This window comes from Falco naumanni, chromosome 5 (genome assembly GCF_017639655.2).
Source record: "Falco naumanni isolate bFalNau1 chromosome 5, bFalNau1.pat, whole genome shotgun sequence".
NCBI classification, from domain to species: domain Eukaryota; kingdom Metazoa; phylum Chordata; class Aves; order Falconiformes; family Falconidae; genus Falco; species Falco naumanni.
In genome coordinates this window covers 15,767,144-15,794,217 of record NC_054058.1, presented here as the reverse complement: position 1 = coordinate 15,794,217, position 27,074 = coordinate 15,767,144, and the positions used below count along the sequence as shown (strand labels likewise).

General features: G+C 41.6%; 1 long non-coding RNA gene across 5 annotated transcripts in view; it reads right to left on the bottom strand.

The window, feature by feature from the left end:
* Nucleotides 1-4,754: 4,754 nt before the first annotated feature.
* LOC121089566 overlaps nucleotides 4,755-27,074 on the bottom strand; it is a 119,875-nt gene continuing 97,555 nt past the window's right edge. For 4 of the 5 annotated variants that reach the window (XR_005828257.1, XR_005828259.1, XR_005828258.1 and 1 more), the window contains 3 exons: nucleotides 15,009-15,235; nucleotides 13,067-13,299; nucleotides 4,755-6,922 (listed from right to left, as the gene is read on the bottom strand). This is a non-coding gene — a long non-coding RNA (uncharacterized LOC121089566). Of the gene's footprint in view, nucleotides 6,923-13,066; nucleotides 13,300-15,008; nucleotides 15,236-18,312; nucleotides 18,834-27,074 lie in introns of those variants that run through there. The other variant, XR_005828260.1, reaches the window with a different exon arrangement.

The window sequence follows — 27,074 nt, the reverse complement described above, 5'->3', positions numbered from 1 at the left end:
ATTCCGATCTAGATTTTTTTTTAGAAAATGAGGTGCAGCAGATCAGTCTACATTTCATATGGCCATATATGAAGTCATATCCCTAAACTCAAGAATATGGGCCGTACTGAATTTGCCTTGGGGAGAAAAGCTCTAAAAAAAAAAGCACTTGGATATGGGTCTGGCTGGCAGAAATTGCTGGTGCTGCAGCCAGGAAAGCTAATGCAGCCGTTGAGTGGGTAAAGCCAGCAGAAGGGAGTTAGACATCCTTTGCATTTGGCATCCCCATGGCTGAGATTCGAAAATGCCCCAGTTCGGGCATCTCCTACTCTAGCATGATTTTGAGAAGTCGGATTCAACACCAGGAGGACCTGTGGAAATGGAAAAAGGGATGGAAAATTTGCTTCTGAAAAAAGAAAAGGTTCAGAATGATTTTACTGTGACCTTTACGTAATTGCAGGGTACACAAGCTAGAACCTGCACAGAGGTGAATTCATATCTTAAGTGACATCATCTTAAAAATACATATATATGCATTCATATGTGGGTATATAATGTTTCAATAAAACAACTTTCAAACGATTGTGCTGATTCTTTGCAACTGGCAATTCAAAAATCAAGGTATGGTGTGTATCTTCAGACAAAAATGAAGTATGTGAATCCCATTCATTAGAAATAAACAACAAATACACACCTGTGTGAACACTTGCAACTTAAATTCCTGGGCTTTGGATCAGACCTTGCCTTCTGCAAAATGACCAGTGGCCAGGGTACTTCTGCCCCCATCACCTCGCTGGGACTGTGCAAACCACTGGAACTAAGAAAAATGCTCCTTTACCCAGACATGTCATTTCACACCCTGGCAGGCAATTAAAATGCAAATTAAAAATGTTAATTAGAACTGTTTCAACATCTATTCTAATGCACAAGATGGGAATTCTGTACAGTGTATGAAGAAAGATGCATTGTTCCTCGGGCAAAACCCTCCCGCCACTCCTGCTCTGGAGTGAGCAGAAATAGCTGGTACTTTTTTGAAAACCTGATTGCAGAGAAAAAAAAAAAAACAAAAACCAACAGAAAGAAAGAAGATAAAGTGTTGAGGTCTGATCCTGATCTCCAGTGCTGGGATAAACGGATAAATCACCTGAAGCCAGAGGACTAGTGGCACATTGTTGATTTAATGAGATCAGAATCAAGGCGTGTATCAATACTTACACAGAAAGATGCAAAAGGGTACCCACCCCACCATAAACATTTGTGTTAGACTATTTTTACTATCCCCCACCTTTTTTTTTTTTTTTTAAATCACAGCCAATTTACATGTATTGATACAGACAGACACCACCTGACAGAAGGCTCAAACACATTTGATGGCAGCCTGGGGATAACCTTGTTTCAGTGGGGATTTGGGAGGGTAGGAAGAGGCTGTGCCACAGCACTCAGCCCCCATGGTTCTGCCCGCACGGTACCAGAACTGGGTTTTTGTAACAGCAGCAGCTCTAAGTGCGTGCCAGCAGGTCTCCTTTCCATGTTAAATATGCAGTTGCTCCACTAAGGCTCATCCCAATATACCCTGATGTTTAAGACAACTTTCTTCCCTTTCCTACTTAAAATCTACCCACATCAAAGATGAAATCATGATGCTCTCAGAGCAGTGATGAGGTTGTTTTTACAGCTATTTGAGCAGCATGTTATACCTGCTTATTTGAAGATGATGATATTTGTATTGTTGCTAAGAATTCATGCCAAGCATAATTTTGGGGCGTTGTGAAGACATCATATTTGCATATTTTAAGTATTGATATAATACAAAATTCTTTTTATGACTCTTTTCACAGCATAATAATGCATGACAGCCTTTTGCATAGAAAAATTCAAAACCAGAAGAAAATTATTTTTTAGAAAATGGATTTTTTTAAAATCTGATTTTCATTTTCCTGTGTTTGGAACATCCCTTACTGCTCACGACCTGCTGCATATCATCCAGATAAAAACAGTAATTGCACAGAGACATAAGCACTTCACACAGTAATGCCTTAATCAAACAAATGACTGAATTCTGAAGAAGTTCAATTTTTTTTTCTTAAGTGTGATCTATTTCTAGCCTTGCAGGCTTCATGCCAGTTGCCGATGCAAAAGATGGCCCATATGAATTGCTTCCTTCTTTCCTTTCTCTTCTGCCCTTTTGCCTAGCCTCAGCCCTCTCTCTGCTCTTCCCTACTTCTTCATCCTTTGAGTACAGAAACTCTATTTCTGCTCTCACAGGCTCCATGCCAAGCCCTAGGATAGAAATAGCTGGTACAGTCTACAAACCTCTTCTTCCTTCCCTTGCTCTGACTGATTCCCATCTTTCATTTCCCTTGTCCTGCTTCCTCATGCTTCTAGCAAACAGCTTTTGTGCCCTGCTCTAAAAGGGCTCCCCTGGAGCTTCCCCCTCCCCCAGCAAGCCCCTGTTTCTTGGCAATAGCAGCAGGCTGGCCTCAGGGCAGGCGATTTGAAGGGGCCAAGTAGCTCAGGTGGGCTTGAGGATGTGCTAATGAGCAGCACATGTTACTGGTGAGCGTCCATATTTATAGGGGCTTCAAAGCAAGAAAAACCTGAAAAGAAAGATGGGTGAGGAAGAAAATCCAGGGACAGGCAGTGTTTCTTCTTCTATAGTCTGATTTTACATGAAGCTCACTTTCTGTGTACTGAGGGTTATTTAAATTTTATTTTGATTGCCTGGATGCTCTGTGGCGCTTGGCTGGTGCGAGCCTTCTTGTGGTGTGGAGTCATACAGGTAGGTGCTGCTGGTGGTAACCTGGTCTCTCTGGGCAGGCTGCAGCTCTGAGGGGCTTCTCCCCATGCCAGTGGTCAATGCTGAGTGGCCTGCGCCACTGAGCATTTCTTTGTGGCCTTTTCTTTCTGTAAAAGAGTTTTTCTGACCAAAGCGTGTACTTTGGCAGAGGCAAGCTGGAGATACCCACTCTCCAGCCCTGGTTAGAGGTGCTGCTGTGGGCAAGTGGCTGCTTTGCTGTGGGACGTGGCAGTGAGCAGAACTTGGCTGTGCAAGTGGGGAAACAAGAGGGGGCTGGTGGTGGGTGGCTGGGCAGTGGTGTGAGGCTCCTGTGCAGCAGCAGGTTTGTTAGTGGCTTCAGCCTTCTGTTAGCTATTTCTCCTTTGGAGTGAAGGAAATACGATGTACAACAATGTTAAAATGCTGCTGAAGGACCTGTTTTTCTTTAGCCTTAGCAGACCTTTTGTCTCCAGCTCAGGAGAGGCACATAGCAGTCACAGGGACTGCCAGTTTTGGGGACAGAGCATCTGGGAAACGCTGAGGGTGCATGGAGGCACTTGGCGCTGCTCTTGCAGGGAGCAGGTTGTTGCCTGCAGCAGTTATCCCCCAGGGATCCTCGGCTGCTGCTCTCCAGGCTCTGCTGGAGAGGTTGCTGGAAGCAGCGGTGTCCCCTGATGGCGGGGTGTGCTTGGCCTCCCTTCACACCCTGCGGGTGCCCGAGGGCCAGGCCACAGCTGGGAGGTCGTGCCCCAGCCCCTCCGCATGGCGGGCCAGGCCTCCCTTCCCGATGCCGCTGCGGGGCCCTCGGGGAGCGGGTGAGACACCATGCTTGGGGGCTTTTCTCTCCTGAGTCCAGAAGAAGCACGTCTGGAGGGAACAGCCAGTGATGGCTCCCTGCGGCTTGGCGGCCAGAAGGGGCAGTGAGGGGGCTGTCGCCTGCTGTGGTGTTTTGGTGGCGGCAGATGCTGCCTTGCAGGGAGCACTAGCGGGGACCCATGCTGCCAAAATCCCCCCGAGGTGCTGGGCTCTTCGCCTCTTGCCGAGGTGGGGGGACCCCAGCGCCTGCCCTGCCACCCCCGGGCTGCCAGGGCGAGCCGTGATCCTGCCGGAACAGACACGGGATCGCTGGCCTCCACTTGGAAATGAAATTTCGAGCTTTGCGTTGACATTCTTATTCTCATAACTGCCTCAGCTTTGCTGCAGCGTTTACGTACAGCCACGGGAGACCATTGCCCTGGGATAATGCTCAATCCTGCTGGCATTATCCACCTTAGAGTGGAAACATGGGGGGGTCTCTGCCAGCCCCTCCTGGCTGAGTGGCAGACCCTGGTTAAGGGGAACGGCTGCAAAAAACCAAAGCCCTATTCTATTACAAAGTCTATCCATCCAGCAGTTTGCAATTTTAGTATGAAAAATTACCTTGGTTATTTCAAAGCGTTGACAGTTGAAATTCAGTTTAGGGTTGGCTGTTTTTGTTTTTTGTTTTTTTTTTGAGGTTGGATAAATGGTTGGTGAGTGCCATCCCTGCCTTTAAGAACTCACTAAAAGAACCCAGCATGATTTGATTTGTTTGCACAGCGAAAAGATTGTTCTTTAATCCCTTCGGAGTTCTTGAATGTGATACTCCTGCCAGTCGAAATAATGAAAAATCCTCTGGCAGAATGTGTCAGGAAATCTAGACACATCTCTCCTTGCCACATCACCTCTCCTGAAGATGGTGGGCATCTTGAAAATGGCCAAGCAAGGGACACAACACCTGCATCCCTGATCCCTGCATCCACAATAGCTGTGCTCTATGCCAGAAACCAGTGCAGGGATGGAAATCTTACTATATTTGATATAAAATTGGACTCTATTATCAAACAGGAGATATAGGAGATTTTGAAAAACAACCACCTGAATAATCACTGAAGTAGTTTATTTTTTTCTTCTCAGATCAGTACAGTGAAATCCACTATTTAAAAAATAATTAATGTAATATTTGTGTTGTAATCTCAGATATTGCAAATAGCAATTAATTCTTTAATTAATATGAATGAATAATTCAGTACATAAACTGTATGAAATAGTAACAGAAATTAAATCAGGCACGTTGCACCTCACTGGGAAGGAGGAAAGAAGTTGCGATTAAGGAATAGAACGGTTTGAGCCTTCATACCAGTAACAGGGGTGACATTAAACAAAAATAGGCTAATTGGATCTTAAGTGGGGCTAAACTGAACCCCACTCGGGCTCAGCTCAGTTGCTGAAGCACAGTTATCTATTGCAGCTTGAGATGCCTTCCAGCACTGGAGACACTGCTGTGGGGCTGGCCGGTGCCAGCACCGGACCTGCCAGGGTGGCTGGCAGGGAATAGCTCATGCCTGTCTTCAGGCAACTGCATAAGGACCACCCTTTTTTAGTCACTTGCTGATACGTGTACACATGTTCTTAAACCCACTGTTTCATATTATTGGACTAGGAATTTTTGTATTGATTTTGTATGAGAGAACATTCTTCAGTAATGGCAGTTCGTCTCCTCTGTTAATCAAATATCTAAGCACAATTTCAGGGTCATGCAGATAGCCATCAGGTTTTTTGGGAAAAAGTCTAGCAAGCATTTTTTCCTGCTACTATTTCAAATATACCCAATTCCAAATGTATTTACCTTATAGTAGAGTACAACTTACACAAACCTTAAAAGCTAAAACAGAAACAATACAGAATCCAACCTGAAATCTCTCCAATGCTTTTTACTCAAAGTCTTCAAAATATCTCCTGGAAAGCTCAAAATGTAAAGAAACATTTTCTCAGGAAAAAAATATGCATTAAAGTGTTCTGCACTGGCTATCTTTCAGATTTGTTGCAATGGCTCACACATTCAATAGATAAGAAAAACAAGATTATGTTCCTCTACCCTTTCCCATTCTAAAGACTTCCATTATATACATGTGTGTGCATGTGTGTTTGTACCCTCATAACTTGCTCTCTTTTTTATGAATTTGTACACCCATAACTTTCCTATTATTATTATTAATTTTTGTTGACTTTATATGTTGCTTGAGAGAAAGAAAGATATCACATTAGGTGATGAGGACAGGGCTTTTTGGTGTACTGATGAAAACTAGTCCAGGAACCAGAGAGTGAAATATTTATCTAACAGTTCTTCAGAGCAGATAAGTGTTTAATTGTTGATATAATCCCAGGAAGCAGGCTCTGTTGATCACATTATCCTTTAATTATCACAAGAGTTCAACAGTCAAACAATTATCTTTTCATTTCCTTGCTGAGGTCTAAGTACCTCAGAAGATATCCAAACAGAATTTTTCCAGAGCTGGGAAATTTAAACAGAGGTTTTAATAGCAATTTACTGTTTTTTAAATATATACATTTTTAAAAATATAAAAATATATATAGTACCATTAAAAATAGACCTCATGGCTAACACTGGAAATATTTCTCTGCAGTTAAGAAGCCAATGCTTATTGGTAAAGTAGCTTCTTTCCTAAACTGTGCTGAAGGATGTAGAAGAACGGCTTTAACAAAGAAAGGTGTGGTGTTCACACACAGTTGGCATCTGCTCAGATTTCAATGGCTGGTCTGTGTTAACATGCCTCTGACAATACACATATGGTGCTGCAAGTGGAGGAAAAAGATGCACCAAGAAATAGGAAGATTTTTTTGAATAATGAAGGCTAACGTATTACAAGACACTATTGAATTTACTTCTAAACCTTTTACTGAAGTTAAGAGTATGTCATTAATAAAGTGTGTAAAATTAAAAAAAGAATTTCCTTAAAATAGCTTTTGGAGTCGTCTTAGGAAGCATTATCTTGACAATGTTAATTATTGTCTTTTTCTTTTTTGATAAATGGATTATGCAAAATTAATTCCCTCACTATGTAGATTTAATCCACAACACAGGACCACTGTCAGAATTCTAAAGTATTTTGAATTTTCTAATGAATAGATATAAAAAAGCCATACTCAATTAATTTATTAGTTTGAAATTTGAAATTATAAATAAGTCACTGTCTTCATCTACAGTTTCCTGCATTTGAACAAATCCCACTGTGCGGATGCCTGCAGAAAATCATTACAGGATATTTTTGAAGACAAAGTTTTATCATAGTATTCCAAAATGTTGGATAACTCTTCAGTTTTGTTGATGCTGTACTCTTGAAGAACCTACAAGAGACAGAGACAACTTTAAAATCTATTTCAGTGCTTTGGGTAAGCAAGAAGTAAAAACATTAGTTTATCTTGCTAAAATTTCTTTACAAAATGATTGATTCAGCTCTACTCTGTCTCTGGCTTCTCGAATATTAGAAAAAAAAAAGTCAAAACCTCCTTTATTATCTCTTGCTCTTCCTATGCCAATACTGACTCCCTGGGATGCATATCTGAAAACCTGCACATGCAGGGGTTTTGTCCACTAGCCCAGCCAGCACTTGCCTGAGGGAGCTTTGGGAAATGAGCAGCACCCATGTGCATAGAAGCTAATTTACAAAAAGTACATGTTTAAAAGGCTTTCACTGCTATCTGGAGATGAGATGAAGAGGTGGAATATCTTCCTTTCTATCCTTCTTGGGTGTCCTGCACCCTTTGCATCCGGAGGAACAGAAGGAATAATCCAGTCACTCAAACTATGCAAACCCTTATGTATATAATAATGCCTGTGATGCACTCGGTGCTTTTCATTTCCATGGGACAAATACTCAGCCTGTAAGCATGCCTTCATTATGCTTCAGCAAGAACCCAACTTGAACAGGATGCATCTGGTTCACCTGATGCTAAAAGCCAGGTTATATACCCTCATCTTTCAAATATCTCACCTGGTGCATTTTTCAGCACTTCAATTTTAAAAGTTCTCAATGCCCTGATGTGAAAGAAAATAATGCATTAATTACTGAGGATTACTTCTGGTTTTAGATGCACTTGGGAATTTAAACCCTGAAAGTGCCCAGCAGCACGGTGTGTCCTTGTGTGCTATGCCAGTTGTCATTAGTTTTCTGGCAAACTCATGTTAGTCTGCCCCTTTCCCTCTGAACAGCTCAGAATCAGAAATCGCTAATGACCCCTTGCAGATAGTACAGCCATAAATAGCAGTGTTACTGGAGTTAGCAGAGAGCTAATTTCCTCGTTTCAGTAAATTAAGTTACCTAGGAGATAAAGGGATCTGTACCTCCACAAATCACTTGATATCTTGTCAAACAGTAGATTAACACCTTTGTAGTAGGATTTTGGAATCAAGGATTGCTTCTAGATCCACAAAGAGTTAGTTTTTTGGTTGTGGGTTTGTTGGGGGTTTTTTGCTTAGATTCTTGCATGTTAGGAAGCTTGATTTGAAAGTTGTTGCCTTGCTTTAACTATAAATGGTAATCATCGCATGTCCTAGAGGAACAAGACAAATTAAAATCAAATGCAAAGGAGCCTGATCTACACTCCTCCTCCCCTGAGCCTGGTCTGCTGAGGCAGTGCCCAAGCAGTCAGAAAGCTGCCGTGATAGGCAGCCTCAGGCACGAAGATGATACGGCCGCGTTGATACATCTTGCTCCTCAGCCTTCGTAGAGGAGCAGGCGGGGGCCTCGGGTTTCAGCTATGTGGCAGTGCCAGAACACGTCACATTCCCACCAGTCCTAAATAAGTAAAGATTTAAAAAAGCATTTCTGTGACTGGTATAATTGAACAGGTTTATATCTAGCAGGCAACAAGCTGACTTGCTGCACCTCCAGGGGAAGGGGAGGGCCAGAAGCACACCTTATCGCTGCTTATTGCAGACAAGCGTTTGCTTACGGCCATTGAGCATCCCACCGGCTGCCTGATCAGTCTTTTGAAGTAGCAGCAATACCAAGGCGTGTCCTAATGCACACAGCAATAAATGGGTTCAGGGCCCCACTCAGTGGGTTTTTTTTCTTGCAATTGAATAATCAATATTCAGAATTACTCTAGAACAGACAGTGATTATTATTCCCAGTTAAAATGGTGTCCAAGATTTTGAAACCAGTAAAGCTAAGCAAAAATCAAACTCCCCATGGTTCTAGAGGAAGAATCACTGATATCCAGAATATCCAGGTGTGTATTTCCTGTTTGAGGGGATACAAGATACCTAAATATTTGGCTGAGGATACGAATCCCTTTTCTAGTACAGAATTATGCTGCACACAGAAAAGCAAAGAGAGAAACCAGAAACAGAGGTTCCCAAATGGGGGTTACCTGGGCCCGTTCCACGTTTAGAAGGGACCACACCAGCTGGAGGGTCGCAGATTCCTGTACCTCCAGCAATGCCTGCATGAAGACCTACCAGAAGGTATGCTTCTATTCCCTTCCCACGTGTTTGTGAAAGGTGCGCATTTAAACTTTGTATAGGGACTAAGTTTTTTCTGGTTTATCTATTCAGGACCCCATCAAGAGGTCACATCTCAAGGAATTGTAATCACATGTGGAAAAAGATTACTGTAAGTAACAGCCAGAGCTCAAGTCACAGAGAGGAACCAGGAACAATTTATACAGTCTAGTTCAGTACCATTTTTTAGAATTTTTTCAGTCAGAAAGCTTAGATTAGACAATTCTAATTTCCTGACTATTTATTGAATACAACTTGCCTAAAATCTGCAATATTTAACAGTCCGCTATGGCATCCATCATAGGATTTAAAAGTTTTGCTTTGTTGGTCTCCTTCAGTGCAGAATCTGGGGCTGAATTCTCAGCACTGCACTAAAGAATGACATGGTTTATAGTCCAGGACTCGGCTAACAAAGCTGGATGAGAAAGGCTTGTGATTACTAGCAGCATCATGAACACAACTGGGCAGAACTGTCATGCAGAATGAAAAGATGCTGGACTGTAATAGTGCCTTGATCTGCAACTGGCTACCGAGCACTTGTTCACAAACGATTGCAAGAGACTGTTTACACAAGATTATTTTAACCTATAACATTTTGATATTCTTGGGAAGTGCAGATGGTATATTTACTTAATCACTGTCAAAGCTCTGACTTTTTATTATTTGAAACTGATTCTGAAGTCAGTGTTACTTCTGCTCAGTTCTCAGTGTTTTCACATGTATTATGTATGCTTGCCTTGTTTCAACTTCCTTTTTCAGTCATTTTTAATTCTCTGCAGTGTTCATTTTTCAGAGTGAAATTTTTGCTTAAAAGTGACTGAATGCATAAGCCAACTGTGGGAGCAGTATGGTATTTAAGAAAAACCAAACCCCTACTGTAGTCCTTTCCCAACGCAGAAAATACCTTGTAACCCGTTTTTGAGCCTTTCTGTGGTTCCACAACTGGACCACAGGGCTGATTTTCCTTGGGACATATTGTAGCCTGTTCTTTTAGCCTGGCTAAACTTGATACATTGGTGTACCCTGAACACGTGAACTGCAGAGCTATTCATGAAGGCAAAATTAATTCCACTTGTACAAAGCTTTAGCACTGGAGTGATCAGTAAGGGACTTTTCCCAAAGTCAGCAAGTCCCAATTCACCTGCAGGCTCTGGATCTGTTCTACTACCTTGTTTTGTTTTTAAAAAAATACATCTCCATCTCAGCTTTCCCCTACACTCTCCTGGTATTTATTATTGTAGTTGGGTGCCAGCTGCACGTGTCACTGTCCACAAGCATCTCCTTGTGCAGGATTTGCACCCTTGACTTTATACACCTGCTATGTGGATGCAGAGGCTGTGCTGCACCTACACCTGTTGTAAGAGGCCTGGGGGGCAGCTGCACCATCTTCCTGTACTCTTGGGGTATCCCTCCATATGTATATGTTGCTAAGGAGTGAGTGGGTACGTGAATAATGCAGTTTCCAACCCGAAGTCCTGAGTACCCTTGTGGGCTGAGGGGTGGGAAAGGGCACTTCACAGTGACTCCAGCTGGGGTGGCTTCCATGGCTCAGAGCCTGGATGCTTCCACGAAGCCCTAGGCCGTTGATTCTGTCAGGCTTTTGTGGAATTGTGCCTGCCACCAAAAGCAAAGCAGTTTATTTGGGTATTTTATGATTCCTTTTGATGTGTTCCTGTACACTTATTAGGTGGAATGGACTGAGCAATCTATGAGGAAATTTCACTTTGAATATTGCCTTATATAAAGGTGCTCAGAACATGGACTGAGACTCATTAATTTTTTTCTGAATAGAATAAATAAAAGTTATTTGAGACAACTACATAGGGACTTAAAAATTACTGCTTTACGCTCTCCAGAATACTGGGATGGAATTTTATAGCATCAAGTTTGTGTATAAAGGAAACGTTATGTAAGATAATGAAGTTCTTTGATGCAAAGCTTAATGGTTTTACCTTACTCTCCCTACTGGTAGTGAATACTTGATAATTCCTAATGATACTCTCTTCATACCTTGGTGGCAATCTGTTCGTTCCACATCTGAAAACAGTTCGGTAATGTAATTTCTCTATAAAATGCTGCTACTAACCATATCTAAACTAATTAGGCACAGTCAGAAACAGCCTAAAAATGTAGCAGGCTCGCTGAATGAGCAGATTTGGAATTTGGCACTGTTCCTACTACATAACTTGATTGGGATGCTATTATCGACGCCTTCATTTCTGGGCCACGACAGCCAGATTTCTGTGTCTCTTCTGATCTTTTCTGCCCTAGAGCGGTACTGTGGGCAGAGGGAAACAGCTTGTGTGTAGCTGTTTTGCTGGGACTCTTTTGACTCTTCATCACAGCCTGGGGAGCTGGTACGTGCAGCAGGGAGAGCTGCAAGGGCGCAATCCGTGCTGACCAGTCCTGGCTACTAGATGTTTTTAGTGACCGTTAACAGCAGTGCAAATGAGAGCTCCCTCCGGGCTTTTCTTACCGTGCTGGGTGTGGGGCAGAGGCACAGCTTGCTGACAAGTCGGGGCCATCCCATATTCCATGCACTTTTTATTTTGAGTTTGACTTATATCTAGTTCAACAACTGCTCTTAAAACATCGCTCCTGTGCTTTCTCTTTGGAATTACTATCTAAATTTTAGCAGATTTGGCCATTTTGCCATATAACCTGGATACACAGAGCATGATCCCAAGGAGTTAAATCCTCCAGCTGGAGGATATACCAAATGAATACTAGGCAATTAGTATCATGGGATTAAATAAGAGAAAAGGGAGTCCCTGCTTAAAGTGACTATAGAAACAGGCCATGAAATATCCTGTCAATACAGCAGAAGCTGGAAAAAATATAAAAATAATTGTAATTTTGATTTTTATAAGCTTTGTACCTACTGCCTTCTGTGGTTTCTCTGTAAACACCCCCTGTACAAGTGATCTTTCCTGTGGTTTTAACAACAAGGTACAACTCTGAAGAAAGTCATAGTATACAAATCTTCAGGTATTTTTGAAATCATATTTTGTTGTTATTTGGTTAATTTCCCCTTCACTTAAATCCAAATTGAACTTCTCTGCTATATCTGAAATGCAAAGAAATAGTATTTGTTTTGTCATTCTTAAAAAGAGCCAACCTGTGTTCACAAGTTTTACCAGGGCTGTGCTGCCAGGTCACCAGCTGCAGTGACTGCTGCCTAAGTGTGTTATGCAGATCTTTCTATATGCAAATACATGTATATGCTTACAATTATGGCATGATAGTTCACATTTTACAGGGTTTCAGGAAACTGGTAACATGTCATTTTGATTTTAAAGAAGTACTCCTTGTAATTAATGAAGATAAATGATCTGATAAGCTAACGTGTTCTTATAGCCAGGACTTTACATTTGGCTATAGAGGTGCTCCCTGTCTTATCACACATGCAAATGTCCTAACAAAGGCACATAAAATCCACTCTCTAGAAGAGAACACAACAGAAGGGATGTGTAGCCCAGCTCTTCTAACAGTAAAAATCCAGGGTCACTTCAAATCACTAGGTGTTCAGCCATTGAAACCAGTGCACCAGAAGCACACACAAGCTCACAGGGAAAAGACTGGTGCATCTATCTAGTGAAATATCCCCAGGCACAGAAAGGGTAGTGAATTGGGAAGGTGATGAGAAACTTGTACATGTGCCACAAGTACCCGCAAGCAAAGCCATGCACTCCCTTTTCAAGGAGCAGCTGATTCTGAATAGGAATGTAAAATTATTGCACCCAAGACTATTCTGGCTTGCAATAGCAGGGTGGTACCTGGAGCAATCATGTAGTATTTGTCACTTACCAGAGGCCAGATATTCCTATGGCTGGGACACCAGAAAGAAAACAGTTGAGAATGAATAGAGCACGTTTCAGATGGTAACAAACCTAGGGAGTCTGACACTGGGATTTCTCCTAGCTTGCTGACATCCTTTTCTTTGTACACTTTCAGCATGCCTCTCCAGGAATGTTGGATGTTCTTACCTTATTTTCTATTGTTCCACAGTTAAGGACAGGTACAGAACAAGTTGTCTGAAGACGACTGGATGCTGATGTCTAAAAGCATGAGATAACATTGGTTTTTTTTTTTCCTCTGGAGTTTTACTGGTTGTATAGACAAACCACCAGATGACAAATCCAGGTTTTGGTCTCCCAGACTTGGGATTAATGTACCATTTGAGTCACTTCTCAATCTGATTTGAATTTGTTCTGCAAAACTGTAGGTAAAAACGTGAGAACACTCTTAGTGTCAAAACGTTATTCATTTATTGAACCTTGACCATTTTTTCTTAATTTGGCTTAATCTGTAAATCATTTATAGTTTCTCCAAACTGTTTCTTACTAACAACAGATAGTGTTCAAAAAAAACCTATGTAGTACCATCTTAGATCAAACACAAACCAGTGCAAAGTCACTGAATTACAGAATAACATTGCTTTGATTTGTTACTGGGAGGACTCAGTTCCACAGTGGTCCTGTGCAGAGCCACAGGAGTTACGTGAGAAGATCCTGGTGCTCAGTGTCTTTTTGATTGTTGCCTCAGCAGTACTCTGAGTTGCAAGTAAAGTCTTAGTCTACCACTGTACAATACATGCACGAGTGGTACTTATGCTTCTAGATCCAATGTACAATCTCATATTTACTGAGACTTCCCAGTGCTCCCTTGAGAGTCTCACTGGTGCAGACCTGCTGAGGCCTCACACACGTTTCCATGTAATGAATGCTGCAGGAACATTCATCCTGACTTGTGTTCAGGCTGGCTGGGGTCTTTCAAACAGCCATGAGTTTAGGGAGACTTAATTTCCCTCCCTATTGTCTTATACTACCCAATCTAGCATTCATGTAGAGTAACAAGGAATTTTCCATTGCTTTTTTGGGGGGAATTGGACCAAAGCATGAAGGATGCATGTAGCTAATTGTCTGGGCTTTTCAAGAAAGAACCTATAGTTAATGCAATAATTGAGCTAGCAATGGGACAAAATTTAGATTTACCAGCCCTGACAAGTTGTTTGCAACTTTAATTTGCTCAATCTGTTATTTCTTCTTCAGTAGCTAAACATCTCCATGTAGAAGTAGTCAGAAAATCCAAGCATGTTCCAGGCACTGAATAATTCTAAATATTTTATGTTTCTGTTGTAGGTTTGGTTGTAGCTAAAGAATGTGGAATAGGTAGGTGCAGCTCCACAAGGAAGATATTTAATTTTTCCTCCTGTAATGATTTTCCTACTTTTCTGTGAACTCTAACACTACAGTAAGAGGCCAGCAGAGCAGTGGAAAGGACCAAAGTGCATTAACTACGTGAAGTGTAGGTATGGATGCAAAAATGAAGCAACACTACTGCATTCTTAATCCATTCATCTTACCTTTCTCACATCACTGGCTTTTATGGCAAGTCTATCAGTTAGACTATCAGGCATTAACAGCTCTAATTTGGCATCCACTAGAATATTTCAGGACAAGCCAGCAAATACCTACTGGGGAACTGCAACTGCCAGTCCTGCCTAGCTTTGTCGGATGACCATGGCCATGTCAGATCACCATAAGCCATTATATTTTTTATGCTGTTTCGCAGCTGTTGGGCCTTTCTAATTTGCACTGTTTTCTTTGTTCTCAGAAACCTGATTGTGCTTAAACACAGAAATTTTATTTGCCATACAGCTCTGATGGATGTGTGTATGGTAACGGCAGGGAGTGCAATTGGTGTAAATTGACATATAACCTTTGACTTTAGTGGAGTTTGTATCTGGGCCAACTTTTGTCATCGTAACACAGTTTTGTAAATTAGCTCATTTGCTTTATTGACAGGTGGTTGTGCTTGATTTCATGGGCAATCAATAGGAATACTGCCCCTGAGTTCCACAGGTATTATTTTCAGCCTATGCACAGAAATGAAAATCCAGAAAATTCATAAAACAACCATACTTACCTGCTTTTCGCCCTGCTAGAGAAGACAATGTCTTGGGATGCCCAGGCTGAGAAGACATGTGTGGGTCCTGCATGGCACAGGTAGCTGGCTTGGTAGAAGTTGCAGAACTAAGTTGCACTGGGAGTGCTTGATGGCATTGTTACAAACTCTGAGCTGAACTCCAAAAAATCCTGACACTTCAGCCCTCCACCAGTGCTGACATCCACTGTGTTCCAAAGATTTTCAAACTAATGCAGAAGCAAAAGATTACTTCCGTAAATGCTACTTTTACAACAAGAGAATCCTCTTATGTAGTAAGGATATGACAAAACATATAAAAAAGAAAGGGAGAGGATGCCTTGGAATAGAAGGAATCCTAGGGCCCATCTTATTAAAAAAAATATCACAGCTTCTCTGCAGAAGCCTGCACAAGGCTGTGAAAACAATGAAAAAAGTATTTCTGCAGGACATTTTTTAATTGAATTGGGCCCTTAGTGTGCTGTTTAAACTACTAAACCCTGTGATTAGACACAGTGATTGAGCTGCAGTATAGAAGAATAACGCTTTAACATGAGATGTAAATCAAATACATGGCGCACCTGTATCCTGGCTAAGTACCACTGAGGCGAATTTCTCATGCTATCAGGTGCACCTAAGTTATACCACCATCTCAGGAGGCCATTAAGGTTCCTCAGTTATTGTATTTGCATCAACAAATTATTTCACCCTGAGGGCAAAAATGAATCAGCACGAAAGAACACAGCAGGAAATCTTTACAGCCTTTAGAATCACATATAGTTACGACGTATGGCCAAGAACCATACCTCTACAGTACAGCCAACCTACAGAACACCTGGGGGCAGCTGCTGATACATTTGCTTCTGCTGCCTGTGGAGGTCCATGTGGCTGCTTGGCCTGACACAGGGCAGGTAGCCCACCCTCTGGGCTATGTATGGAATCGTAAATCTGAGGCTGGGCTGATTTTCCGCTGAACAGCACTTTATTCAGTAAGTAGCTGCACTGAATTAGTGGGACTACTTATGATATAAGCTACTAATCAAAGCAAGGATTACCAGTCTGCCCTTAAATGAGCTGCACTCGTTTTGTGAGTGTTTCAAGAGTCATCAGTATGCCTTTTTAGGGTCTTCATTATTGATTTTTAATATAAATCTAATTGGGAACCTCAGATTGCTTTTGATTTGATCTTTTTCAGCAGAGACTTAAACCCTAAAGGAAACCAGTCACCTCTTTGATGCATGTGCCAAGTTGCAGTCAAACTTCAAAGGGCAAAGGATACATTTTGAATTTGCTTTCAACTTTCCCCCATTGGCCTGGCTGCTACCACATTATGAATTATAAACAATTCTATTTTGCGCTTGTGATTATACTTCACACTTCATACGAGGATCTCAAAGTGTATTACAAACTTCAATTAAATAGAACAATACCCTGATGAGCTGGGTTAGCTATAGTTAGAAACTATTTCAACACCCAACAAAGTTAGTCATTTGAGGGACTGTAGAGAGTTCAAGCAAGTCAAGGGAGTTCAAGCAGAGAAGAGAAAAGTGGCTGTGACAAAAAGGAGGATGTCAGTTGGCAAGATATTAATCAACACCTTGCTTGCAGCATGTTTACCATCCTTAGCCTTTTATGAAAAGGTCACAGCACCAGAAATTCTGAAGACCAAGCAGCCAAACTTCAGGAAGAAATTCTCCATCCACTACTTGACACAGACTCCAGCTGAGCCTTGCTAATAGCAAACAGTAAGTGGCCATCTCCAGAAGAGGATAGAAGAAGATGTTTTCTGTGAAGTTGTCCAGACTATGACTATTAGTAACACTTCTGTAACAACTCTGAGCAGCGACAACAGCCAGAACAGCAGGGGTTTGGATTAGCAGTGGCAAACCCTGTACCCAGATTGGAAGGCTCTCCTGGGGCATCTTCATATAGATACACGTAGGCATATCTTTGAGAGGCCTGTCAAAATCAGAATATCTCTGGAAATACAGGGCTGGAGTCTCACTCACATAGAGGCTGCTGCTTATATAAATGAGGCTCCTCAGGCCTGCTTCTCGTTGCTATTACTGATGACAGTTTCTATCAAGATTTTTTTCTTCACTTGTCTGAGGTTCTTTTAAGAATAAAATAGCTCCTCTGTCCCTTTGCTGCTTCTTGAGTGTAAAGTAGACAGGATCTAGTTTGGAGGACTTTTCAGCTGCCTGCCTTGTTGCTTCCAAAAATGAAAAAAACAGGAGAATTTTCTTAGCTCAGGAAGATGTGCGTTCTCCTGCCTCGGCCAGGGCTCAGCCACGAGCTCACCTCAGCGCTTCTGCTCAGTGGTTCACAGGGATGAGGGAAGGCTATCACCACATTTTCACTTTTTCTTTCACCTGATATCGAAGCTCCAGCTTCAGATCCAGCACTTGCACTTGGTACCTCACCAGAAGCGTGGCTATCAGGAATAGAGCACACAGGCCATTTTGTTTTTTTCTGATGTTTCCAAGGGGAAAGTGGAAAATATTTGTTTTCAGTAGTTTCATCTGCAACCTTACACTTGTGTAGCAGCGCCTGATAACATGGCAGGCTGTGACATCTCTTTGCTGTAATTACAAGCAGGCCCTGCTCCTGTCTGCAATTTATTATCAAAAATGCTGGGCCAAGAGCTCAGAGGGTATATCTGCAATGAGGACAACACTGAAACTCTTTTCTGTAGTGCAGACACACGTACAAGTTTGGAGGCTTTGTGTCTTGTCTTATGGCATTGATGTGATCCTGAGCATGAAGGTTAGAGTGCTATTAAGTAAAATCTGAAATCTTTCAGTCAAGGTTCCCTCTGTTTTAGTATTCGCCTGGTCTTTGGACTAAGAAAAATCACATTGAACCAGCATTAGAAAAGATAAAAAAATGGCTCTTCTCATTTTAAGTTCAGCAGAAGCAGAATCTTACAAAAGACTGACCTCTCAGGTACCCCTGAGGTTACCACTGGGCTAATCAGATGGTTTGTACTGCCAGATTCATGCCGTGACTTCAGTCACTCAAGCTAAATTCAAGGTTACATAAACTCTGCTAATGCTAATCTGATGGAATCTTTAACGCAGAAAAGTAGCTGAGAGGTGGTCGGGAAATGTCAAATGCTTGCCCCTTTCTTTGTCCAAGGAGGGCAGGACAAAATAGCTACTGAGAAAAAGGAATTTGCATTAGGTCCCCATGGAAATACTTTTTATTCTATGCTGAGAAGGCTCTCCCCCCCGCTTCCCCCCCCCCCCAACTGGAATTGGATTATTTTAAAATTGATAAAAGAAACTTTTAAAATAGCAAATATACAGATAAAGAGCTAGCGAAAGAGAACTACTGTGCTTTAAATTCACACCTTCGCTATTAGCAATAGCATCTCTGACTTTGCTTTAGAAAGCCTGCGATTATTATAGTTCATAACCATACTCAGAGATAAGGAAAAAAAATCTCCCACAAATGTAGCAACAAATGTTCATGGAATGATAGTCTTAAAACATTTTCAGTTCATCCAAATTTTTAAACCACTTGTCTATACACAGCAGTATGCAAACACATGTCTCTAGCCATAGCCAATATACCCAGTCGTACACTTATATTAAGACAAAATAATACAGCTTTCTTTTCTTCAGTCAGCCACTGAAAATGTCAGTTACATATATCCCAGAAATCTTCTTTTGATACTGTATTATCTTTTGAAAAGTAAATATCTTTAAACTCTCGTGCAATTGTGTTAAAGCCAGCAGTCACTACTTCTTGTATCTGTGAGAAGACGTGTCTCTCTGACAGCTCCCAAGCAGATTTAGGTGGAATGACTTTTTGCCCTTCCTCAGTCTAGACAAAAAACATACACAGAGAATCAGTAATGGATCCACTGAATAAATTATGAATCGTGGTGTGGCATTCAGCCAGTCGGAGAGGGAAACGTCCGTGGAGAAGGCGGCCTTCAAGATCCTGCAGGCAGTAAAAGCCGCTTCTAGGAATTCTGGCTTGTGCCACAAAAGAGAAAAGGGGCTATGCAAGTAGTTAAGGGAAAAAATAGACTATAAATGTGATCCAACTGGTGACAGGCCAACAAAAGCACAGGGTTCCAAGACTGACCTAAACTTGTATAAAGGTCTAAAAAATTGGGTGATCTTACAAAGAAGGCTATTCTGTTAACGCAGAAAAAAGGGAAGTGAGCGCTAACTAGCCCAAATATCCCAAACGTATTCTTCTCATCTGAATAGTCTTTAGCAAGCAGTGGAAATCTCTTTGATTGAAAAGGCATTTCAGTCCTGAGATGAAAGAGAGGGCAATTATGTCCCTTTCCTTTCTAAGTTCCAGGTACATTTACAGCAGTACTTTTTAATTTGGTCATCCACATTGGGAACACTGCAGCTAAACAATGCAGCTGAAGGCTGCAAAGGTACAGAATGTGTCACAGGAAAGCAGAGAAGGCATTAGGTACAAGAGTGTTAACGCTAGCACAGGATGTGCACAACCCCCTTTTTCAGTGTGTTGCTTTCAAATCTAACACCGATGTATGGCTTTCAAAATCTACCACTGGAGCTTGTTACTAACTAAACTCCCATTATGCATTCTGCAGGGTGGAAACCCACACTTTGGGTAAATACAGTAGAAGGTCATATGGCAAGCAGAAATAAAAAGGACAAAATACAGTTGGTTGGAATAAACTGCAAGTGAAGCACTGCAGGGCTTTGGTATGGACATACCTGAGAATGCAAAGTCTAACTGTGCATTCAAAAGGCCACGTTTCATAAAGTTAAATATCAATGAAATCTATTCAACATTTACATGCTACCTCCAGAACTGGCAGTAAATTTCATTTTTTAAAATGAAACCAAGTTTTACTTATAAAACTAGTCTCAGGAATGGCACAATGTGGAATAACAATAAAAAGCTGTATCAGAATTTTGAAGAAGAAAGTACTTATCTTCAGGAATGGAAACTGACTTTCCGCCCACTGAACTGTCTAAACTAAATATGTTAAATATCTTGAATGCAAAGTTTTCACAAACACAAGTGGCAGCTAGTTTTACTATAGCTGTGGCAAGAAGTCCTGGTAGAAACAAAACAAAAAGAAGTCTGGTTTTGGTTCAAAGACATTTCTTTACAACATGTTAAATGTTACTATCATATTTTATACCCCCATGTTTAAGCATATAAGCTTTGCCACCTTCTTGCTCCACGCAATATGAAATACCAAAAAAGAAACAGATGGCTTTTGGTCCTGCGCTCCTGTTTCCTTGTCACATCTCAAATGATCATTATAACTGGATGGAAAAGAAAATATGTTTCTTACAGAACTGCAAGAAACATGCCTCCTAATCAGAAAAGACTCTACTATCTTCAGATGCAAGTAACGCTTTTCAGTATTAACTATGCTTTACATAAAACATGCGTGCAGGACAGGCATTACGGCTGTATTATTCTTAAGAGATAAAATAGAAGAAGCGGAATCATGCATGCAGATGCAGAAGCCAGTCTGTGCCATAGTCAGGAAATGAAGATTGCTGGGCACAGACCAGCACAGGGTGCACCTTCTGCCTGCCTGACATTACTGGATCTAAAAAGCACCTTACTGCTGCTTTTAATTTTTCTAATAATTAAAGACTTAGGGAAAGTGTTACTGCCCTGCAACTTTTAAGAGAAACCTATTTTGTAAGTGCAAGCTTTCCCAATTTATTTAATTTCAAGAGCTTTTTATTTCCTAAGACCTAATGCACTTTGATCTTAAAATGGTTAGAAAGCCAATAAAAAAACAACTCAGTTGTTCTTCTTGCAAACCACAGACTAAAAACTAGAAAGCCTTTTATGTTCAGTTATTGCATTACACTTCTCTGCCACATGCAGTTAGTACATTCAGCGTGTATCTATGACTCTATCATCCACAGCTAAAATAACCACCTTTAGCTGAAATAATGCAGCTGAAACCTAAAATCTCAGACTCTGGACTGGGCACCTGGACATTTAAGTGCCATTTCTGCATTTCAAACTAACCTTATACACAGTTTCTTAGCTTCGCTGTGTCTGACTTTAACCACTAGTGAAAGTGAGCAACAGGAATGAAGCTGCCTCAGAGCTATCATAAAGTCATAGAACCATCTAGGTTGGAGAAGACCTTTAAGATCAAGTCCAACCATTAACCCAAGGCTGCCAAGTCCACCATTAAACCATGTCCTTAAGCACTGCATCTATGAGATTTTTGCCCTAGCAATGCTTGCAGATCATTTATAGAAGAGTTTCCATTGGATGGCAGAGGGGTTACTTCTCTTTTAGTGATGTCCTGATATTCGCTGCCACGTGCTCCACTCATCCCATCAAGCTTCACTTGATTGATCGATTGAAGTGATATACATCATTTCAGAAGTCAGGGGACAACAGACCTCTGCAGCTTCTCAGACTGCCACGTGGCCTCTGAGCAGTACCTGCCCCACGCCCCAGCCAAATGCCAGCTGCCACTGTAGGCTGTGAAGTCCAGCTTACCCAATGCTCCTGCTCAGCTCTTCAGAGGCTTTCTCGCCCTTCCTAGCGGAATTTGAGAGAGCCTTGGGAGAACTGTGTAAATCCACTTTCACCGAGAGAGGGGGGCATTACTTTTCTTATGGGCCACCCTATACATCTCACTTGCTGTTCAAAGCAGGGCTGTATTTTTCTTCTTTAGAAAGTTCCTTGCACAGCATCGTGTCCTTTTCTATAAATGGCATAACTATGCTGATTAGTAATAAAAGAAGGCTCCGCCACCCACACCTGCTCAGTGAAGCTCCATTCCTGCAGCTCCTTCCTGTTTCTGGAAGATTTTTCTATTAAGAGGAATTCTTAATTAGAAAGTAAATCGGTACAGCAACATAAATCACAATTTCCCTGCTTCTGTTCCCTGCCCTGTCACAAATCTGACCTCCCTCCCTTTCTGCGGAGGCTCAGAAAGCAAAGGTCTTGGGAAACAGCTTACCCAAGAAGGCCCTTGTATCTTCCCCTGAAAAAGGATGCTTTTTCCTCTTTGTACGCGAGAATGACCTTTGCCAGAAGCAATCATCCTTTTGACAGTTTACACAGTTTTAGAGGTTTCTGTGCTTAGCCCATGGGCCCTCCTTTATCCTACCAACACGTATCTTCAAGTTGTTTTCCATAAATGCTCTTCCCTAAAGACGTGTGGAAGCAGCAGTATTAGTTGCCTGAGTGTGGATTGGGATGGAAACGCATTTTCTTCTTATGTTCAGATAACCAGTAATTCACCAGCCAGCCTGTTCTAGCTCTTGGAGTCTCAGCACTATAGAGAAGCTTGTATTTTATCCCCAGATTACAAGCAGAGTTGTAGCCTCATCTGGCAGTGATCAGTCTAGCTCCATTAACCTGAGTGCTGATTTACGCCTGCTGAGGATTTGATAGCTGGTGTGCAACAGGAGCTTGCAGTAATAAACCCAATTCTAAATAAAATACGAAAATTCCATTGAGGGTCATTCTGTAATGTACCATTTTCCTTTTGACCAACTGTTTGCCACAGACAGATTCAAGTTTTGAGGTCACATTTGCAGGAAAAAATACTCTTGGTAGTGTTTAGAATATGTAATGGTATGCAGTGGTTTGACAAAATGACTTGACACAATGAGTCAAAGGTGGCACATGGCAGTTTCTAACTTGTCTAGAAAAAAGCTAAATTTCTCTAAATGTAATTAAAATAACGATGGTATTAAATAACTATGAAATATGAAGCCTAGGTAGAACTGGGTAAAGAAGCAGGAGGCATAGTGAGGCTTCCCTGCCCCTGTCTCCCCAGCAGTGTCCCCTCATCAGCGCTACGCCTGATGGTCTAATACTATGTTCCCTACTTTCCATTATCCCTACTTTCTCCTCTTCCTCTGCTCTTAGTAAATGTAGAGTGAAAAGCTTCCACCCCAAGGAACAATTTGCCATTTAAAAATTCTATTAGGCCCTTTTCTTCATTGCTTAGAACAGAGAAGGAAAGGGAGGTATAGCTTTGGCAGGCTTGCCAATGGGGAAAGATCCCAAAATGGATATCCCAGCACGAGGAGGGACAGCACGTTGTAGTACTGGGGAGGGCACTGCACAGGAGAGCAGGGGCAAGGAAGGGGAATTTTCAAACCAGTTTTGCTACGGATAAAGAGAAACATGGAGTTAGGTCATGGTGTAAGGAAAGCTTTAACATTTCTCAGCCTGAAGCAGATGTAGTAATGGAAAGTAGATGCAAACATGCAGGTACCCCAGGACAGGTATTTCCAGGGAACACAGCTGTTCTGCATGAGGACAGACAAAGTTTGTGGTGCTGCTGATTGAGGGTAGGGACATGATCAGCAGGCCTGCTTACCTCTGCTGCTGGTACAATGGGTCATGACTGATGACAGTCAGTTGTCTGATCAGATCAGTGGCCCAGAACAAGAGGGCCCAGAGGTTCAACAGATGAGGACAGCAAGAAGTGAATAAGCTTGTAAATCTCGCACCCTCAAGACAGAGAAAAGCACCACCTCTCTAGAGCAGGTCCTTAAATATTCCTGCTGCAATTTCACAGGTGGATCATGGCAGCAAAATGAACTTCATTTCCCCACACCCGAACACAGTGCACAAGGGCTGGGTTAGTATACACTGCCAAGTTTAGGTAGCAAGGTTGTGTAAAGACTGAGGACATCACTTCCCTGTTGCATAGGGGGTTTTGGAGCTCAAAAAACATGGTTACAACAGGTACACTGTAGAACTGCACTCTGAACGTTTCAGCACTTGCAGGCTAATCAGTGTTCAGGGACACACAGCACAGCCACTCTCCATTTGTGGAGCTGGTAATCTGTGTCAGTGCTGTCCCCTCTGTTGATTAAAGAATAGTTTCCAAGATCATAAGGAAGCTGTTCTGTATGTATTTTACAGGGAGGGGTTGTAGCAGCCACTGCTGAGAGCAATGTGATGTGAGAGTGAGTGGCTCTGTAGACTCTCACCAGCAACATGCCCAGCAAAGGTGGAGACAGTGATGATGTACCCATGTTTTCACTAGTTAATAGAAAAAAACTAATCCTGGACCTCAGTCCTTGGGCCTGGAGGTACAGTTCTCACAGTGCCAGGCTTCAAGAAGAGGTGTGAACTGGCTACGCTGGGGGGAATCCTCTCATGGGTACTGGTCCAAGGAGAAGCAGGATGCTCTCTCTGGCACAAAGCGCATCAAGGATGAACAAACAAGCCTGCATTTTTGCAGGCAGGTTGATCAGATGGAACTGGCTGCAAACAAAATGCACTCAGCTGGTGAAGAAGGCATGAGACAGACTGCAGAGAAACTCAGAACAGGAAGCTAAACACAAACAAAAATGGAGAATTTAGTGTGGAAGCAGAAAGTTCAGGACAAAGCTAAATCAAATGCCTGATTTGATATTGAAATATTGTGCAATTTTTTCTGCAAAGAAGTCCTGGAATTCAATCTGATTTCCAAATTTCATCATTTTAGATGGAATCACATTTGTTTTTTAAAAAAGCTTTTCTGAACATGTTTCTACTCATTCCAGTAATTCCCTTTGTCAGCTGAAAGACAGACATGTTGGCAAACCCCTAGTTAGTTCAGTTCCCACCCTTGAATGGGCACAAGCAGTAATCTGTCACTTCTCTCTGCCATCTCCTCAACCTGACCTGTCCACTTCCTCCTCACTGCTGAGCTGGACACACAAAGGTTTACTAAGCTTGCAGCAAATCACTCAGTGGTCTCAGCTCCAGGAAGGCTAAACAACAAATCGTTCAGCCCTGATCATAATCCCTCCTTTTCCCATATATTCCCCTCTATAGGCAGCTGTGCTGATCCTTTATGAACATCTTGCTGTTCTAGACCTGACCAGCACCCCCTGAACTGTCCCTTCTAACACATCCTTTACTTTCCCCTCCCTCACATCTGAAATAGCTCACAGTGGGGAAGGACAGGAGAGTACCTTTTCTTTTGGGGCAGTCTGATTCCCAACTGCTTTTTTCATTAGGCCAGACTGCATTAGCCGCTTTTTTAAATGCAGAAGAGATCCACTCAGGCCTTATTAATCACAAGGCTGGCAGGCCAGCCGAGAAAAGTTCACGATGCATATTCCTAGCATCTGGACTTTTACAAATATCCTCAGAGAGTCCGCTGGTGGTTACCAGGATCCCATCTAAGGCAATGTCCTCTCTGTTTCCTTCCTCAGCTCTTCTGCAGTTGGTTAGCAACCCCCAAGCTAAGTGCCATAACCATGGTTCTTTCTTAGCTGGATACTAAGCTGCAATCATATTGCTTAAAATACTTCGCATTTCTTTAATTCTATTTTTGTATAGTATAGTCCTACAGAGCTGTATCTCAGTGGGCATCCTACTCACGTACAGATGTTATAGTATGTATTCTAGAGAGTTAATCAAAATGTAAAGCTCATCAACATATGTCAAAACCATCAAAAGATCCACATGCCACATAAAACATTTAGAAATAATTTCCATAAGATTTTTTTCATCTCCCCTCATTCAGCTGTTTTCTAGGAAAAAATACAACTTAAACCTGTATGACTTTTGGGGTTGTGAATGTTTGCCTTTGTGGTTGTGGGTTTTATTTATGAGGTGCCATTTGAGACAAAAGTCATCCCAGGCTCATACTTTACTAGTTCAGTAAATTTTCCGTACTTTAATGATCAAGCTGCATACTTTACTTGTTACTTTTTAATATACTTCTGTGATCAAATTGTATAGCATAATGATCAGTTTTCCTGACATGCCTGAATGAGTTGCATAACTCATTAATTTAGATACATACTTTACAGGCCAAAATTGTAGCGTGTTTGGATGAAGTGAATAATTTAACAACCAGCCTTCTCTCAGAACCTGCACAGGAGCCCAGCAACATGTGCAAACCCAGGGTGGGATGAAATTGCAAAGGCATGGGAAATTTTGGGTTGAACCCAAAATGAAAACATGAGATTTGAGAGCATCTGGAAGCTGAACCAGCACTGTGAACCTGGGTCATATTTGTTTTGTCTTTTAAAAAAACATTCCCTTGTGGATTAATTTGGGATTGTAATGATGGATTTATCCCTTCTACCCCTAATACAGCACAGAAAACTGTTCAAGGTGAATGCTCAATATTGAAAAAAGCAACACAGGCTCCAGTCCTGTCATGGACTGAGTACCTCCTGAAAGATGTGTAGGTACCTTTTTTTTTTTTTTTTTCCTAAATTGAGGCAGAAAGTATTTGGGGTCTTGGAGCACTAACTGATAAAGAGACTTTGTGTTAAAACATACAGGCTTGCAGAGTTTGATCCCAGGAATTGTACAGCTTGACAAGTTGTTAAGGAGGTTTAGCACCTACTCAGAGGATGAGAAGACACCACAGCAAACCCTTCTCTAACAAAAGCATCTACCTATTCTAAAGTTCACATGAAAGCTTGCTGGCCTGTCAATATGACAGCACACAAATATATTCTTAAAATAAGTATACAGATATGTTATATTTCGTGCAACTGGTCTTTGTGCTGGTATGACTCAGCTGAAACTTAGTGAATTTATATCAGCATAAAAGCAGAAGAGAGAGAAATGCGGCATTTTCTAATCTATACAAAGTATTCCACTGTTTTACATTGGAGATTGTGTAATCTATTATATCTCTTAAGACTGCATTTTAATTTTAATAAACTGAAAGTATAAATATTTAAAATTCCCCAACTATTTTTTAAATAACTATAATGTAGTCCTGCCACTAAGGACAAAGTAACAGTTGCACTGCTATAAATATTAATGCTAAATTTACAGAGAATAAAATACATTTAAGCAACCTTATAAAATTTTGAATAAAGGTATACTTATAATACACACTTTGGTAAAGCTATGCTTATTGGTAACTGACAGGCATCGATGAAGTCTCTAACCAGTTACAAAAGCCTGTAACACATCACAAACATTTGGAGCTCTTTATGGGTCCTCCTTCATTTGAAACCTGTGGTCCCTCCTCCTCCTCCTCTCACTAATTACTGAAGCCCTGCAATTATTTGAAACCTGACAGACTTTGACTCAGGACACGAAGAGGCTGACACAGAGCTCACTGGTTTTCCAGCTTCTACTTTACAACACAAGATT